The 14,119-nt window shown below is 37.0% G+C and overlaps 1 protein-coding gene across 13 annotated transcripts in view; it reads right to left on the reverse strand.

Moving 5' to 3' along the window:
* Positions 1-10,966, reverse strand: part of foxp1b (forkhead box P1b) — a 206,456-nt gene extending 195,490 nt beyond the window's left edge. For 4 of the 13 annotated variants that reach the window (XR_015777714.1, XM_088083591.1, XM_088083588.1 and 1 more), the window contains exon 1: positions 10,510-10,709. The gene's annotated coding sequence lies outside the window, so the exon portion shown is untranslated. Of the gene's footprint in view, positions 1-10,509; positions 10,710-10,762 lie in introns of those variants that run through there. The other 9 variants (XM_088083576.1, XM_088083551.1, XM_088083573.1 and 6 more) reach the window with 3 other exon arrangements.
* Between the last annotated feature and the right edge of the window lie 3,153 nt (positions 10,967-14,119).

Below are 14,119 nucleotides of genomic sequence, written 5' to 3' on the forward strand. Positions count from 1 at the left end.
AGCCGCTCAGTAAAAGCCACAGATGTATCACATGACAAGGATCTTTGAGTGGATCTCACCTTTACGCTCGCTTGATAAACAGAAGCCTCAAATACTAAGCTTGCTGCACATCTATATCAATCCGAATATTTATGTATTTAAAAGGGACCATGTGCAGTTTAAAATGTAGATGTTACCATTTGATGCACTGTACCAGATTATAGCTTTGAGCTATTTCGCATCTGCAGTCCCTCAGCAGGTCAGAAATATCAACCAAAACACTAGTGGGCTAGAAAAAGACTGTCCCTAGCCATAGTCATTCCTAGCCAGGGGTGTGTTCAGCCAGTTTGCTAGAATAAACAAAAATATTGTTTTGGAAACTGGGCTGGGCTTTTGGCCTTTAACTGAAGTCTTAACATTGAAATTGCTTCTGATAAAAGCACATCTGTGAACAACCTCATTCTTTTCGTCTGACAGACGTTTATGAGCAAAGTCAGAAAGTAATGAGTGAAAATTGTAGTGAAAGTTCCAATAGTCACCGACCATGATTAGAGTTATAAATGGGAACAACAAGGGGCACTACTTTCTCACAATGTCCAAAATCAAAAGCTAAAGTATATGAAAAACACCGGGGTGTAGGATATGGACAAAATGAATATTATGATCATCACTATCTTGTCATTGATATGTTACAATGTTTGAAGAAGTATTCAAAATATCTTCATGTAAATAAAATAAAAGAAAAACACACAAGACCTTAGAAGTTTCACTAAAATAAAATTCTTGTTAAAAAATAAGAAAAAGAAAATTGATTTGACACACATCTTTATACAATTTCACACTGATACATGACTTATTTGTTTAAAAATGAGAATGAGAGGAGATGAAATAATAACTAATTTTCCTCCATAGAAATATAACAAATAACCATTACGCCAGGGAGGTCTTCATGCACCTTAAAGAAAAGAAGTATTGGTAGTAGTGGTAGATCATGGATGTATGAAGAGAACTGGATACAGCTTTGACAATGAGGCCACTTTCATTATTAAGTTGCTGAGGGACGCATGTTGCCCAAATTGTTTGACTTCACTGGTATAAAATGAGATTTTCGGCAGCCAGACAGCTAATTTCTACCAGCCAAGTGGCCAACAAAAGTGTTTTAAACCATCTGTACAAAGAGCATGACATGCTGATATACTGCTAAACAAAATCACATTAGTATTTTTTGTCTGTTTTGGGTTTTATTTGTTGACATTATTTTTGATTACATCTGTTTTAAGGCTACCTCAGATATGTGAATATTTTCACAGGTAGGCAAGTTTTTTTTTGTTTAAACCACAATTGAGGTACATTTTCTTAAACTTTCACTAAGGATTAAAAATCAGCCCTTATACTAAAATTATTTAATATTTATTGTGATGATTAGCAAAATTGATCAGCCTGAACATTTTTATTGTGATAACATTTTCAGCCATATTACCCAGCTCTACTCCTATGTAATATTAGAATTTTAGCATTTAGTATAATCATATGGAAAGATATTAAAGACTACTGAATTATCAACAATCATGACAAAGCGAGAGCTGTCAACTAAAGTGCTTCTTTAATCACAAAAACAACTGTGACAAAGTGTTTATCAAGTCAGCACATGCAGCAAATGGTTAGCCACAATCTCTGCTCCAACACATAATTCCATCCCAGGCTAATCTATTGACCGAGATGATAAACAAAAAAATAACTCCTGTGAAAATAACCATCTCCAACTGAGTGGTTTGGGAACGGAGCCCCACCCTGTTTACAACACTGAGAACAAAAACAAACTCCCTCCAAGGAGCCCGGGCAAATGCAAGTCACACACTCCAACCAATACAGGCAAACAACAACAATGTGTGAGGATCTACTGGGAGAGCGGGCTATCAAACAGCAGCTGCCCGCGCACAAACAAGGTGTGCATCTCTGTACGTTTGAGGGAATTGGAGAGCAAGAGGGAGTGTGTGTGTGTGTGTGTGTGTGAGAGAGAGAGAGAGAGCGAGAGAGAGAGAAAGCGAGAGTTGGTGTGAAAGTGGAATTGAGCAGCAAACAAAGTCAAATCCCCCCCCCCCCACCGCCCCAGACTCAGGTCAACTGAATCATCAGGAGTCGGGGAAGATACCGTCACCGCCGTCCGTGAATAGCTCGCAAAACCACATCAGTATGACTTCACCGTGGCAAAGCTGTGAGTTTGAGAACACTCTCCCTCAATATCCAGGGGACTCTGAATGAAGAGGTAATGAATCTCAGTTAACAAGGCCATTATCTGTGAAGGAACTACATCATCAGGAGGGACTCCAAATCCACGAGGCCCTTACACACACCGGCCTTTTATTGTTGCCATTAACTGCTCAGGTACACTGGTAACAATTGAAAAAAAAAAAAAAAAAGGTAAAAGCACCACATTTTTTATCTCACACTGTACATCATAACAGTAAACAATGAGCATGTATAAGGGACACGGGGCCCAATTAGCCATCTCTGCTCTCCGCTGTCAAGTATTTAAACAGTCTGCTCGGATGTTAATAGTAACCTGCATACTTTCATCTGCGATCCAGACTCATCAGCGCTGGTAGCACCTCTGCTGAAGCGCTTGCACTGCATCTTGGGTAATTACTGCTTCCCAATTACCACCCAGCTGGTAAATATATATCAAATAAACAAGCAACAACCCGTCAATTAGGAGCACCCTTTCATAATGGGGGGTCCAAAGAAATTATGTTTTATGTACAGACTTGAAGAAAGCGCCATGAAAACGGAGCACTTCAAAGTCAACTTGAACGCAACACTTTGTAAAAAATAATTAAAATCACGTGTGTTTTTGTGGCAATTAATGTGAGTGTCTAATTAAAGGTGTTTTAATTGCCAAGAGGGCAAAATACACAACAGGAACAGTGCGGTTCCACTAAAAAGGGACTTAATAAAAATGGCCTTTTCTTCACAGACGACTGAAGAGGGACAGTAACATTGTTGAATTCAAAGGCAAAGGGAACAGCTGCAGCAACAGTCTGTCAACAAAATTTGCATTGCTGCTCTCTCCTCATCTCCATTACTCTCTCCTGTCTCTCCTCAAGCCCACGGAGCTGCCGGCTTAGATCTGAGTACTCTGATGGCTTATCACATAGCGAGCAGCAGGCTAAGCCGGAGTGATGCGCCCAAAAGACATGATCAAAGCGCACCAACTTTCCACCCGGCAATGATGATGGAAGAGCAGGCCCTGCCATGTTATGTTTCTTATTAGGCTGGGACTGCCAACTGAAAACACAGCCAAGAAGTCAAGCAGAAGGCCCTTAAAGATGTGCTCCTGTAACCTTATTCTACATAACGCCGCCTGCTACAGTTAACAGGGTTTAAGTGATAGTCTGTGACATTTTCATATTAGTCAGTTTCAGCTCTGCACCTCTCATTCTCACAATGATGATTTAACCTACCTTTATTTTGCAGCTCTAAGCAGACAGTTTTGGACGAGTCTTAAAGGGGAAAACCACCTAAATTAAGAATGCCAATATGTTATTTTTAAGGCCAAGGAAAAGTTCAATTAATATTTGTGAACATGAGCTACTCTCTCGTACCATTTGTATATCAGTTGGTCATGCCTTGTTACCTTGAATTCCTTCAAGAAAACTTGCATGTCTCTGCAAAAAAAACGTTGATTTATTGATTGATTGGGGACCACGTTAAACAGCAACTATATCAAAACAACCGCTACAAACTTTCACACAACTCGTGCATAAGGGCTGGGCAAAATAAAGATATTATATCGAATCAAGATATGAGGCTATATATCGTCATAGATATTGGATATTGCTATATCATGACATAAGGATATAGCAATATATACATATGGCATAAGGAAACATTGTGTTTTTTTTCCTAATTTTAACATTTGCATTACAGTAAAGTGATGTACTTACAACAACTTATCAGACAGTTCTACTTGTTTCAATACTTGCCTTTAACCACTTAGTCACTTAATCATATCTACATCATTAATGATTATTGTTAAAAAATTGAATTGTGTTAATGTTTTTTCAAAGTACCAATAGTCAATTCCTACTATATGACAACATCAGAGTGAGAATTTGGTACTATCATTCAAAAATATAATCAATTTAGCATAAATGCATGTGTTTGGGAACTACTGAGGTTACGACTGGATAAATGAGACTTGGATTATACTGCACAAGTTGTATAAGAGTTTGTATAAAAAGCTTTGATATAGTTTTGCTATTGTTAAACATGGACCCCGATCAATGAATAGCTGTTTGCTGTTTTTTGTCGAGGCATGCAAGAAAAACATTTTCTTCACAAATTCAAGGGTGCATGGCATGACCAATATACAAATTGCCTTTTTTCTTTTTTTAAGTATTCTTTTAAAGCCAGAGACCAGTCTCAAACTTGTGATGTCAAAAATAAAGTCTGTAGCTGCTCCATAGACAATACATGGGAGCCTGATTTTTGTGGACCCACAGATGTTCTTTGTTATACTGTAATGAGTTTTATTTTATTGTAGTGCTCTCAGTGCTAAACAGAAATTTAGCCATATACTCAGATCATTCCCCTGGGTGCGCATCTATATCATCTTTTCGAATTCATTGTATGTGGCGCAGCTCCAGACTTCATACTTTATATCATCACAAATTTGAATTTTAGCACTGTAATTTTGGGTTTTAGGCAAGAATTGTTCATGTTTACTTAATTTTTTGGACTGTTACATGCATTCCTGGATTCCTGTCAACTTGTCATTTCAACATTGCTACCCAGAAATACTTGTTAGTTTAACTTGCTTTTAAAATTATTACAGTTTTATGCAATTGCATTCACCCTATATAAAATGCCATTCTAATTTTTATCTTTAAAATGTATTGTTTTCAATAGATGTTATTTATTAACTTTTAATTAGTAATGTATTGTCATGTTCTGTAGAACAGATGTGCAATGATCATAGTGAATGGTGCGAAGTGCCATACATTTCAGCAGAATTTTAACACAATTTGGTTATTGTAGGTTCTTATAATATATATGCAATATTTTTCCAACAATGTTTTACCCCATAAATTAAACTGTGTTCAATTTCTGAGTGTTTTCTTATTTTTAAACTACCAGACTAGTCTTAGGGAGATTAGTCATTAGGAACATTCCTTGTCTTTGACCAAAAGAGTAATATATGAGTATTTTGAAAAAGGGCGTAGCTCCCCTTTAAGATCTGAACACTTTGGTGCAAGAGAAGACTTTGATATTTCCAGCAGCAGTTTGACACAAACAGAGGAACCTGTGAGATGATACGAGCAGCCACCACAACTGAACAGAAAAAGCAAAGCATGCCACCACTAGACCCTAAAACGTCATAAACAGACAAAACATATCACACATCTAACCACCTTTTTTGACTAAAAAGTGATTTTTGACAACAGCAACTCAAAAATATCAATCCACACAACTCCATCCAAATTTTTTTTTTTTTTTAAACAGTCGATTTAACCTATAAATTACAGTCTATCTAGATGAAGGAAGCCACCTTTTCAACATAAATACCACCATATGAGCTCAGGAAAAGCCTCATTTCAACATGAGCTGTGCCAGGAACTCAGCAGTCACATTATTTTTCACTTTTTCTGATGTCTCCAAAATTGCCAGAAAGCAAAATTGCTTACTGAAAACTATAATGATGGAGAGAAAAAAAAACATTAAGACCTAAAATATCTTTTGGTCAAGACAACCCATGAAAGCGAGAGACATCTCTTGGGAGCTCCAGGCTGCAAATCATATGTTGTTGTTTGAACACACACTTTTAAAAATACTGTGAAGGTTCTGAAGAACCAGAGAGAGGAATTACTAAAAGTTTGTTGCCCTTGCATAATAAACCAAACAACACATGGGAGTATTTCCAAATAATAACTACACCTTCTCAGTGTGAACATTTAACAACACACATCCAATCAAAAATTCCCAAAAAAATGAAATGATGTCACCCAGCAGGCCATGGAAGCCGCATCATGAACACACACAGACTGACACACAGACCGGACAGCTGATAGAAACAGGTGCTGGGGTTTCTGCTGGCAGCTGAGCACAGCTTGTAGCATATGGTTGAGCCCCTCATGTCTAGATTAAAATGTTTGTAGCTTACCTGCATCATTCCCAAAACAGAAAAGTGCTGTGTGCTATTTTTAAAAAAAATTTTTTTTAAAAAAAACCTTTTAGTCTTTACATGATAAGAGGCTCTTGCACTCACTCAAACCGAGAACAGGGAATTAATTGCCTAAAAAAATAAGAATTTGGTAGCATATAAAGTGTCAAAAGATCAGAAAAAAGAGAGAAAAGTAGAAAATGTAACTAATATTTTTTTAACTGACTTTGCATGAATGCACAAATACCTGTGTCTGAATATGAAAGATGTAAAAAAAAAAAAAAAAAAAAAAGTCTATATGCTGAATAAGTTTCAGAGTTTCACTATTACTACCCAAACAAAGGTGTCAAATGTCAGAGCAAACCACACCACAGTGCAATTCCCTTACATTTTTATCAATTTGTTCTCGGTCTGTCTTTATGTTATCTGACAAGAGTACATCAGACATGCTCATCTTTTCCGCAGTATTCTCAAGTAAAACTTGAGTATTTGAACACAATTCACCGAGATTGAATAAAGGATAAAATATGTTGATATCAGAAAATATGAATTTATACAGTAATTGTTAAAAGCCGTCATACAAAGAAAGGGACAATGCTAAATATTGTTTTCTCGTACTTTTGCAATAAAACACACTGATAAAGCAGAGGCAAACTGTTATGCAACCAATCTAGCCGAAAACAAATTTCACTCCATTTAAAAAAATTAACTTGAAAATGTTGTTTTGTTTTTTTTTTTCAAAATAATAATAAATAAAGAGACTACTTTTATCAGAAACCAGCTAGGGGTAGGGGGAAAATTTGATATAGTGCATTGCTATATTTTTATGTGGCAATAACTTTACATGGATGCAAGGTATCATTTTTTTATTATAAAAAATATTAATATTACAAATACAAGTAATGTTTTGGTAGCCTACTAGAATTAAAAAAATCTATTGATTTTTCAGTCCACTAGATAAACTTTGCTGCAATACAATGATTTTTCACAAGGATTTAAACTTTCAAAAACTGAGCAAATTGCTTTGATTTATTTTGAAAATAAGAGGAAAAATGTGATGAGCAACTTGTCAAAAAGTGTTCCACAAACTGCAATAAATTAGTAGATATAAACAATAATTTTAAAAAGGCTAGGGAAAAATGTCAAAATTTCACAATTATATATTTAAATTTATTTGATAGAATTATTTGCATTTTAAGCACTTTTCAGGTCATTATCTTGTTGTTCTCTGTTTGGTTTGTTTTTTGTTTTTTTTTTACTTTTTTCTCTGTTATTTGTTGAATTTTTAGGCTTTTTTTGTACTTTTTTGGGGCCATTTCTTCTGAAGTTGGTCATGTTTCACATGATTTTGAAAGAAATCTTGCCAGTTTGCTCAGGTTTCAGAGGGTTAAGTGAGATGAACAGACTAAAAACTTTGTTTTATTAGATAATACAGATGTTGACATAGTTTTCCTTTGGGGGTGTAATTTGTGGTTTAAAAAAAACGTAATAAATTGCAATGTATTCTATCACAATACTGAGCAGACTGCAACACATTGAAAACTGCAATAATATTGTATCAACTCTGTCGCCTGTGATTGCATGCAGACGTTTTACATTTTTGTCAGCATCCCTTCCTTTATTAAGGACAGATGACAGTAGAAGACAGTAATTAATGGCTGCATGAGTTAATGGCCGTCCAGAGCATTTTGCAGTCTCCATAGAGACTGAGGAGCAGCACAGAGCTCACCTGAAGCTGTCCACTCTCTGACCAATAGCCTTCCCTGGCACTGAGAACCGTCTGCCTGGGCACACCACAGGGGCCCGGACACACTAACCTTTACCCTGGAAATATTGTTCTGCTTTCCTTTGTTATCACTTCCATTCATGTAATACAGCTCTAATGAGCGCGCCGCACCACTCGTAATCATATTGCCTGTACTCTTCCCCCTTTGTGTTGTGTGAATCAAACATGCAAAAATCACATGACAAATTCATTTACCAGAAAAGTCCCTTTATGCATCTGTCACTTGTCTTGCTTTTGTGCAAAAATTGTTTCAAGCAGCTGGTTTGAGGGCGTCTTGTATCTGAAATCAAATGAGGGGTGAAGACGGCAAATAAATCTGAAAGAAACAATACGCCGAATGCAAGAACCTTATTCCCACACTGGACCGAAAATAACTCTCCTTATCATTCAGCTGCAAGCGAGGGTGCACAGTCAGTTTACAGCCCCTCCGTACCCAGCACAGGGTATTTCAATGTGTGTTCACAAATACTGAGCCGTCAGATGAAAGAGAGGGCCGCTCCACTCAGGGATGGGAGTCCTCACACTGAATGCACGAGTGACTGATTACTTTCTTACCAGTTGAACCTCAACTCTCTACAAAGAGGAGCCTGAGCCCCAGCCTGAAGAGGCCAAACTAGAAACGAGGGCTTTCCAAATAATACAAAATCACAGATTGGTGCGTTAAGGATCTTGCGTCATTACAATGAATGCAGCTGCTCTTCCTCAAATTTCAAGCTTTTTTTACTCCCCCCCCCCTACCAACTCAATTCATTCAGTTGTAATATGGAGCAGAGAAAAGTACAGCCAGTCTAGTTTCTAGAAGCAGACGCGGGGGACGGCATGAACGCTGAACGCCTGCGTGTAACAGCCGTGTCAAACGGCAGGCCTCGCAAAAAGTTGCAAAGAAAGTTCATCCTACGTTTTAAAACCTGGGTCAGCATTTGCGAAGGTCCATTTCTGCATAAGTGAGCACACAAACCCCAGTGCCTGTTCAAATAGTCTGCAGCTCTCTCACAGGCAGCTCATGACAACAGCCCAGCAGCAGCACTGTTTGATCTCCAATGTTTTCCTTAATCTGGGTTGTCAAGGTTCGCTTGTTGGAGGCTGTTTACTTTACTTCTCCTACAAAAAAGTGTTTTTTTTCCCCTCAGACAATGACTAATCCAAAGACCAAGAAGGAGGGAGCACTGCCAGCAATAGTTGTTAAAGCTGCAGTTTCCCTTTTGTAAAATTTCAGATGGTTTTAGAGTTGCTGTTGCCAGCTGCAGACTTACTGTAAAAAATATTAGGGTAATATTTCATCCACATATGTATGCAATTCACTCTGAACAGACGCACATTATCTGTATGTATTTTTAACAGAATTATCACTTTTGGTGAGAATAATAATTCAAATTATTAACAAATTACTAATAAAGCAATATGGATTAACTACACAATGCATTTGTTTATAAGATGTATATATACATTTTACAGCTGTGCAATTAAATGCATTATCATACTGGTGATCAGTGTCCAATTATCTGCAATAAGCTACACCTGTTGTTTAACATTAATTTAAATAGAGATAGATCTAAAATATGTATTGCTTTGTATGTATTTATACATGGCAAAAAATATTTTTGTTTAAGTACATTCCTTTGGACAGTACAGTATATTAATTTACTTGCACACTATAGTCATAACAGGATACTGTTAATGTAACAAAATGTAAACTCTATTATTACACGTTTAAATAAAGTTATTTGCTACTTCAGCACATTTACAGTTAACAAAATATCCAACTTACTTAATATAATTACTTTGAGCCATACAGTTAAATACAACACAACAAAAACGCTTAATGTCGGCGTTTAAGTTGAAGTTGTCACAACTATAATTCAAAACTAATTCTCGAAATCCCTTTGTGTTCATGAAAACTTAACTATATCCGCTTTAAATGTATTGTGTGCAGCCACACCGAAACTACAGCCTCCAACAACGCAAATGACGGACAGCCGAATAAAAGTCGACCTGCCTGTTAGCTAAAACTCCATTACACTTATAATAAGTATAGTTTCGGGCGGTTGTAATGCCTTCCTCCGGTGTTTCGGAGTTTTGGAGGACAGCTAACACGTGGGGAAAAGCTCCCTCCCCGGTCTTACTCCAAAAGAAATCACGGCACTCAAACTTCCTTTAACTTAACTTAACAACTTTTGACGGTTAACAGGTAGCGCTGTAATTAACTCTGAACGGCTAACCAGCACTTTTCAACCAACTATGGCCATAAAGGTGCATTCCCTCCGGGGTCTCGTGAGTAGCCAAGTTAGAACTTTAAAACAAAAAAAGTAGAGGATACAACTCGTAGTTACAAAACACACTCCGGCTACAAAGACGTTAAACAGCGTTACCGAGCAGCCCTCGTGCCAATAATGCAGGTGTTTATTTCTTCATTTCGCTAACTGTAACAACTGTAGAAAAGCGGCAGCAAAAAGCCAAGCCAAAGTCCGTGTGTGTATGCGTGTGTGTGTGTGTGTGTGTGTGTCTGTGTATTTGAGTGCAGCATCAGCAGGTAGACACGATACAGCAAAGCTAATGTTAACATCATGAGAATAGTGAAACTTACCAGAATGGAAAAACGCTTTACAGCGGCTAACAGGGCGCACGCGGAGGGTACCGATTTGCTAGTATGCGATAACGACCCCGTGCACGCGAGCTCGCGACAACAAATCACACCGTAAATACCAACAATATTACTCCGCCCGCCTCGGTGTTTGGTGGCGAGGTGGTAGTGGTGGTGGTGTTGGAGGAGGAGGAGGAGGTGGTGGTGGGGGGGACTAACTAAGTAACTTAACTAAGGAGAAAAGAGATCATCTTACCGAGGGCGTCGAAAAAAGAGCAAAACGTGGAGTTTCACATTCGCCGCCTCGCCGTGTGCCTCGCGGAGAAAAGCACGAGCTCCTCTCTTAATGTTGTTATTAGATTTTAACGCGGCGAGGAAAGAAGGGGAGAAAAAAGGAAGAATCGCGGATTTGGATGTTGTTGTTTTGATGTTCCAAGTCCGTGACGTCATATCCACCTGCTGGGTAAACAACGTTCATTGCATCGCGGGTCCTTCACAGAAACATCACAAGTACAATTCAGTAGCACTTAGTAGGTCCTTTCTACGGGGAAATGTAATGATATGCATTAGTTTTAGCTCAAAGTGTGACAGGAGAGAGGGGGCTGTCAGAAAAGCTAAAATGTCTAAGCTGACTAATTACAGCCGAGGCAGAATGAACTTATTATTTCAGAAATGTCTCCTTTTTTTTCTTTTTCTTTTTTTGATCTGTGGTCCATCATAACTCTTCTACTGCAGAGAAATGCTTTGACATAATCATCAAAGATGTTTTAATCTCAACTGTGAGGAGTTTTAACTATTCAGCGAGGTGGTATTATGGGTTTTTAAAAAATGACAGAGTGCAGGTTCTCTCAGTTTAATGTGGTTATATTTTCTGGCATGTGGGCCATAATATTTTGAAGGCAACATTTAAATTTCAACAAAGTTATTTAAAAAAAAATCTCTGCATGGCATATTTTTTTTGTGGTTTTAAACTTTTATTCACTCCCATACAGTCATTTTCCTTTTAACATGACTGTCAAAAGAAAAGGAAAAACATTATGAGAGTAATTAAAATCTCTGTCACTTGCACTTCTGCCAAAGACGGGAATCATCAGTTCAACAGTCCAGTTAACACTCATTGTAAAGCAACATTAATTTAACCTCAAGAGAAAATATTTTAAGTCGTTTTTTGCCCTTGATCAAGGTCTGAGTGGCACAGCTCATTTAGCCATAAACGACATTACATTTATCATGGCTGCATCTGGGAGGAGAGCTGCTGATGAACTCTTAGGGAAGTCTGTTTGTTAGTAGAGAGCGCCACCCTCTGACCATGTCCCATCACTGGCAAAATAATACTTCCACAGTGTATCTGTAATATGTGATTTCATAAGGGTTTTTCTTCATCTTCTCAGTTCTCTGTTGTGTCATTTTACTATTTCTTAACAACGTTTTTTTCTGCAATATTCTTAAAACCATCAATGCATGTGGGGTTTTTATTTTGCCAAACATTCTTACATATCTCAGGTCTAGTGCTAATGTGTTACATATTGAGCTTAAAATTAAAATAATAAGCTTGAAAACTTTTCAGAGTGGCATAATGTTAACATTAGGTACTGTAAGTTATTTATCAGAAGAGGGGGGTGGCTGAAATGTGATTGCTTATTATTATTATTATTATTATTATTATTATTATTATTATTATTATTATAATCATTTTATCTTGACCCTCTCCAAAGCTACAAATATTTTCTCTGACCCTCCCTGAGACCCTGGGGGGAAATCTATAACCCTCCTTACATCGTACATTTAATATATATATATACACACACACACACACACACACACACACACACACACACACACACACACATATATATATAGTATGGGCAGGAGAGGTATCACCAAAACAGCTGATTTCCTCAGAAAAATATAAGTCCTCCTTAAAAATGATGTGTTGAAGGACCTTTGGAAAATTGTACTTTCTGGCTATGATTAATGGTGCGTTTTGGGCAAATTTCAAGGAAAGTATGCCTTTCAAACAAAGTTGTCAGAAAATTCCAAAACCCACAAACATTAAAGTCTCAGGAAGTTTAGCAGTGTTGAAAACAGACCTTAAGCTCTGGCTAAAGTCAGCCCAAAAGTGTCATCAACACCAGTAATTACCTTGTAGTCACTCTATTTATTATACTGATATTTTTTATTACTTTACACTGATGGAATTTGATGTATTTTGCTGTCTTATGTGGTGTCTTTGCTGCTCTGTGTAACGTGCACTGTTCCTGCAAAACATTCCAAAAAAGAGTGAATAATGATAAATACTGTCAGTTTCAAAATTTTACATTTTATGTTTCACATGCATATGTACTGTGTTGCACAGGGGTTACCATGACTGCGTGGTGACTGGCACTAAGCACAATATAAACAAATCTTAATTCATAGTAACAGTGACACAAAATGAAGCCAAACAGGAAAAAACAACATTACATGCTTCCTGTTACCTGCATACTGTGAGGGCAACACACACACACACACATTTCTTGGGTCTTTAATTGTCTTATAAACATTTTAGAGAAATACATTTGACAACAATTTTAGCATAAGAGAACAAAAAAACCCAACAATTATAAATCAAATCAAATCAAAAGCATACTCTTGAGAGTATCAGAGCAGTCAGCACTATCTAAAGAATGGATGTCTACAAAATTAGATATGCATATACTGTACATAGTACATGCACACGTGCTGAATGTGCTGTGCACAATCATATAAACATACATACAGTACAAAAAATCTAAGCCGTTCTTAATAAATATATCAGAAATAATTGCCATGTTTTATCAGAGTTTGTAGAGCCGAGAAAAACATTGTATCAAACTCGCTCCACATGTAACAAGTTGCTCATTTCTGCTAGTCTTAAAAGAGGGCAGGTCTCCATTTTTCAAGAGTTAAAATAATACTTTTTGCCACAAACATGCCGAATAGAATTGACTTTTGTTACAAGTGGGAAAGAGCTAATATGTCGGGTCTGCTGTAATATCATAGTTATAGATTTACATTTTGGGCAAAATGGAGAGACAGACGAGTAATGAGAGTTTAGTTTGTTACAAGAGTAACGCAGTCTGTGAAGCACTTTAAACCCTTTGAAACCTGGATCAGCATCACTTTTCTTGTGCTGCTTCCAGACGTCTTTCACAAGTATTTAAACTTTTTAAAAAATTAGTTTGAATTCTTTCAAAAACATAGGGAAAAAGGCAATGAGTAGCTTGCCAATAAATGCCCCGCAAACTTAAGAAACTGATTCAGACTTTTTTTTTTTAAAATTAAAAAAAAAAAAACTGGGGAAAATGTCCAGAAAATTTATAATCATCAAAAAGTATATATTTAAAGTAATGCTACAGAATTATTATTATTATTAACACTATTTTTCTAGGTCATTTCCATTTTTGTTTTTTTGTTCATTTCAGTTAGGTGTGTGTGTGTGTGTGTGTGTGTGTGTGTGTGTGTGTGTGTGTGTGTGTGTGTGTGTGTGTGTGTGTGTGCATGTGTGCTCTAATTTTCAGCTAATTTTCTTGTACTTTTTTTGCACATTTTTGGGTCTTTCTTTTCCTGAAGTTGGTCATTGCCTTGTCCCCAT

Source organism: Plectropomus leopardus, chromosome 2 (assembly GCF_026936395.1).
Source record: "Plectropomus leopardus strain MGB_pleo_1.0 chromosome 2, ASM2693639v1, whole genome shotgun sequence".
Lineage (NCBI taxonomy): Eukaryota > Metazoa > Chordata > Actinopteri > Perciformes > Serranidae > Plectropomus > Plectropomus leopardus.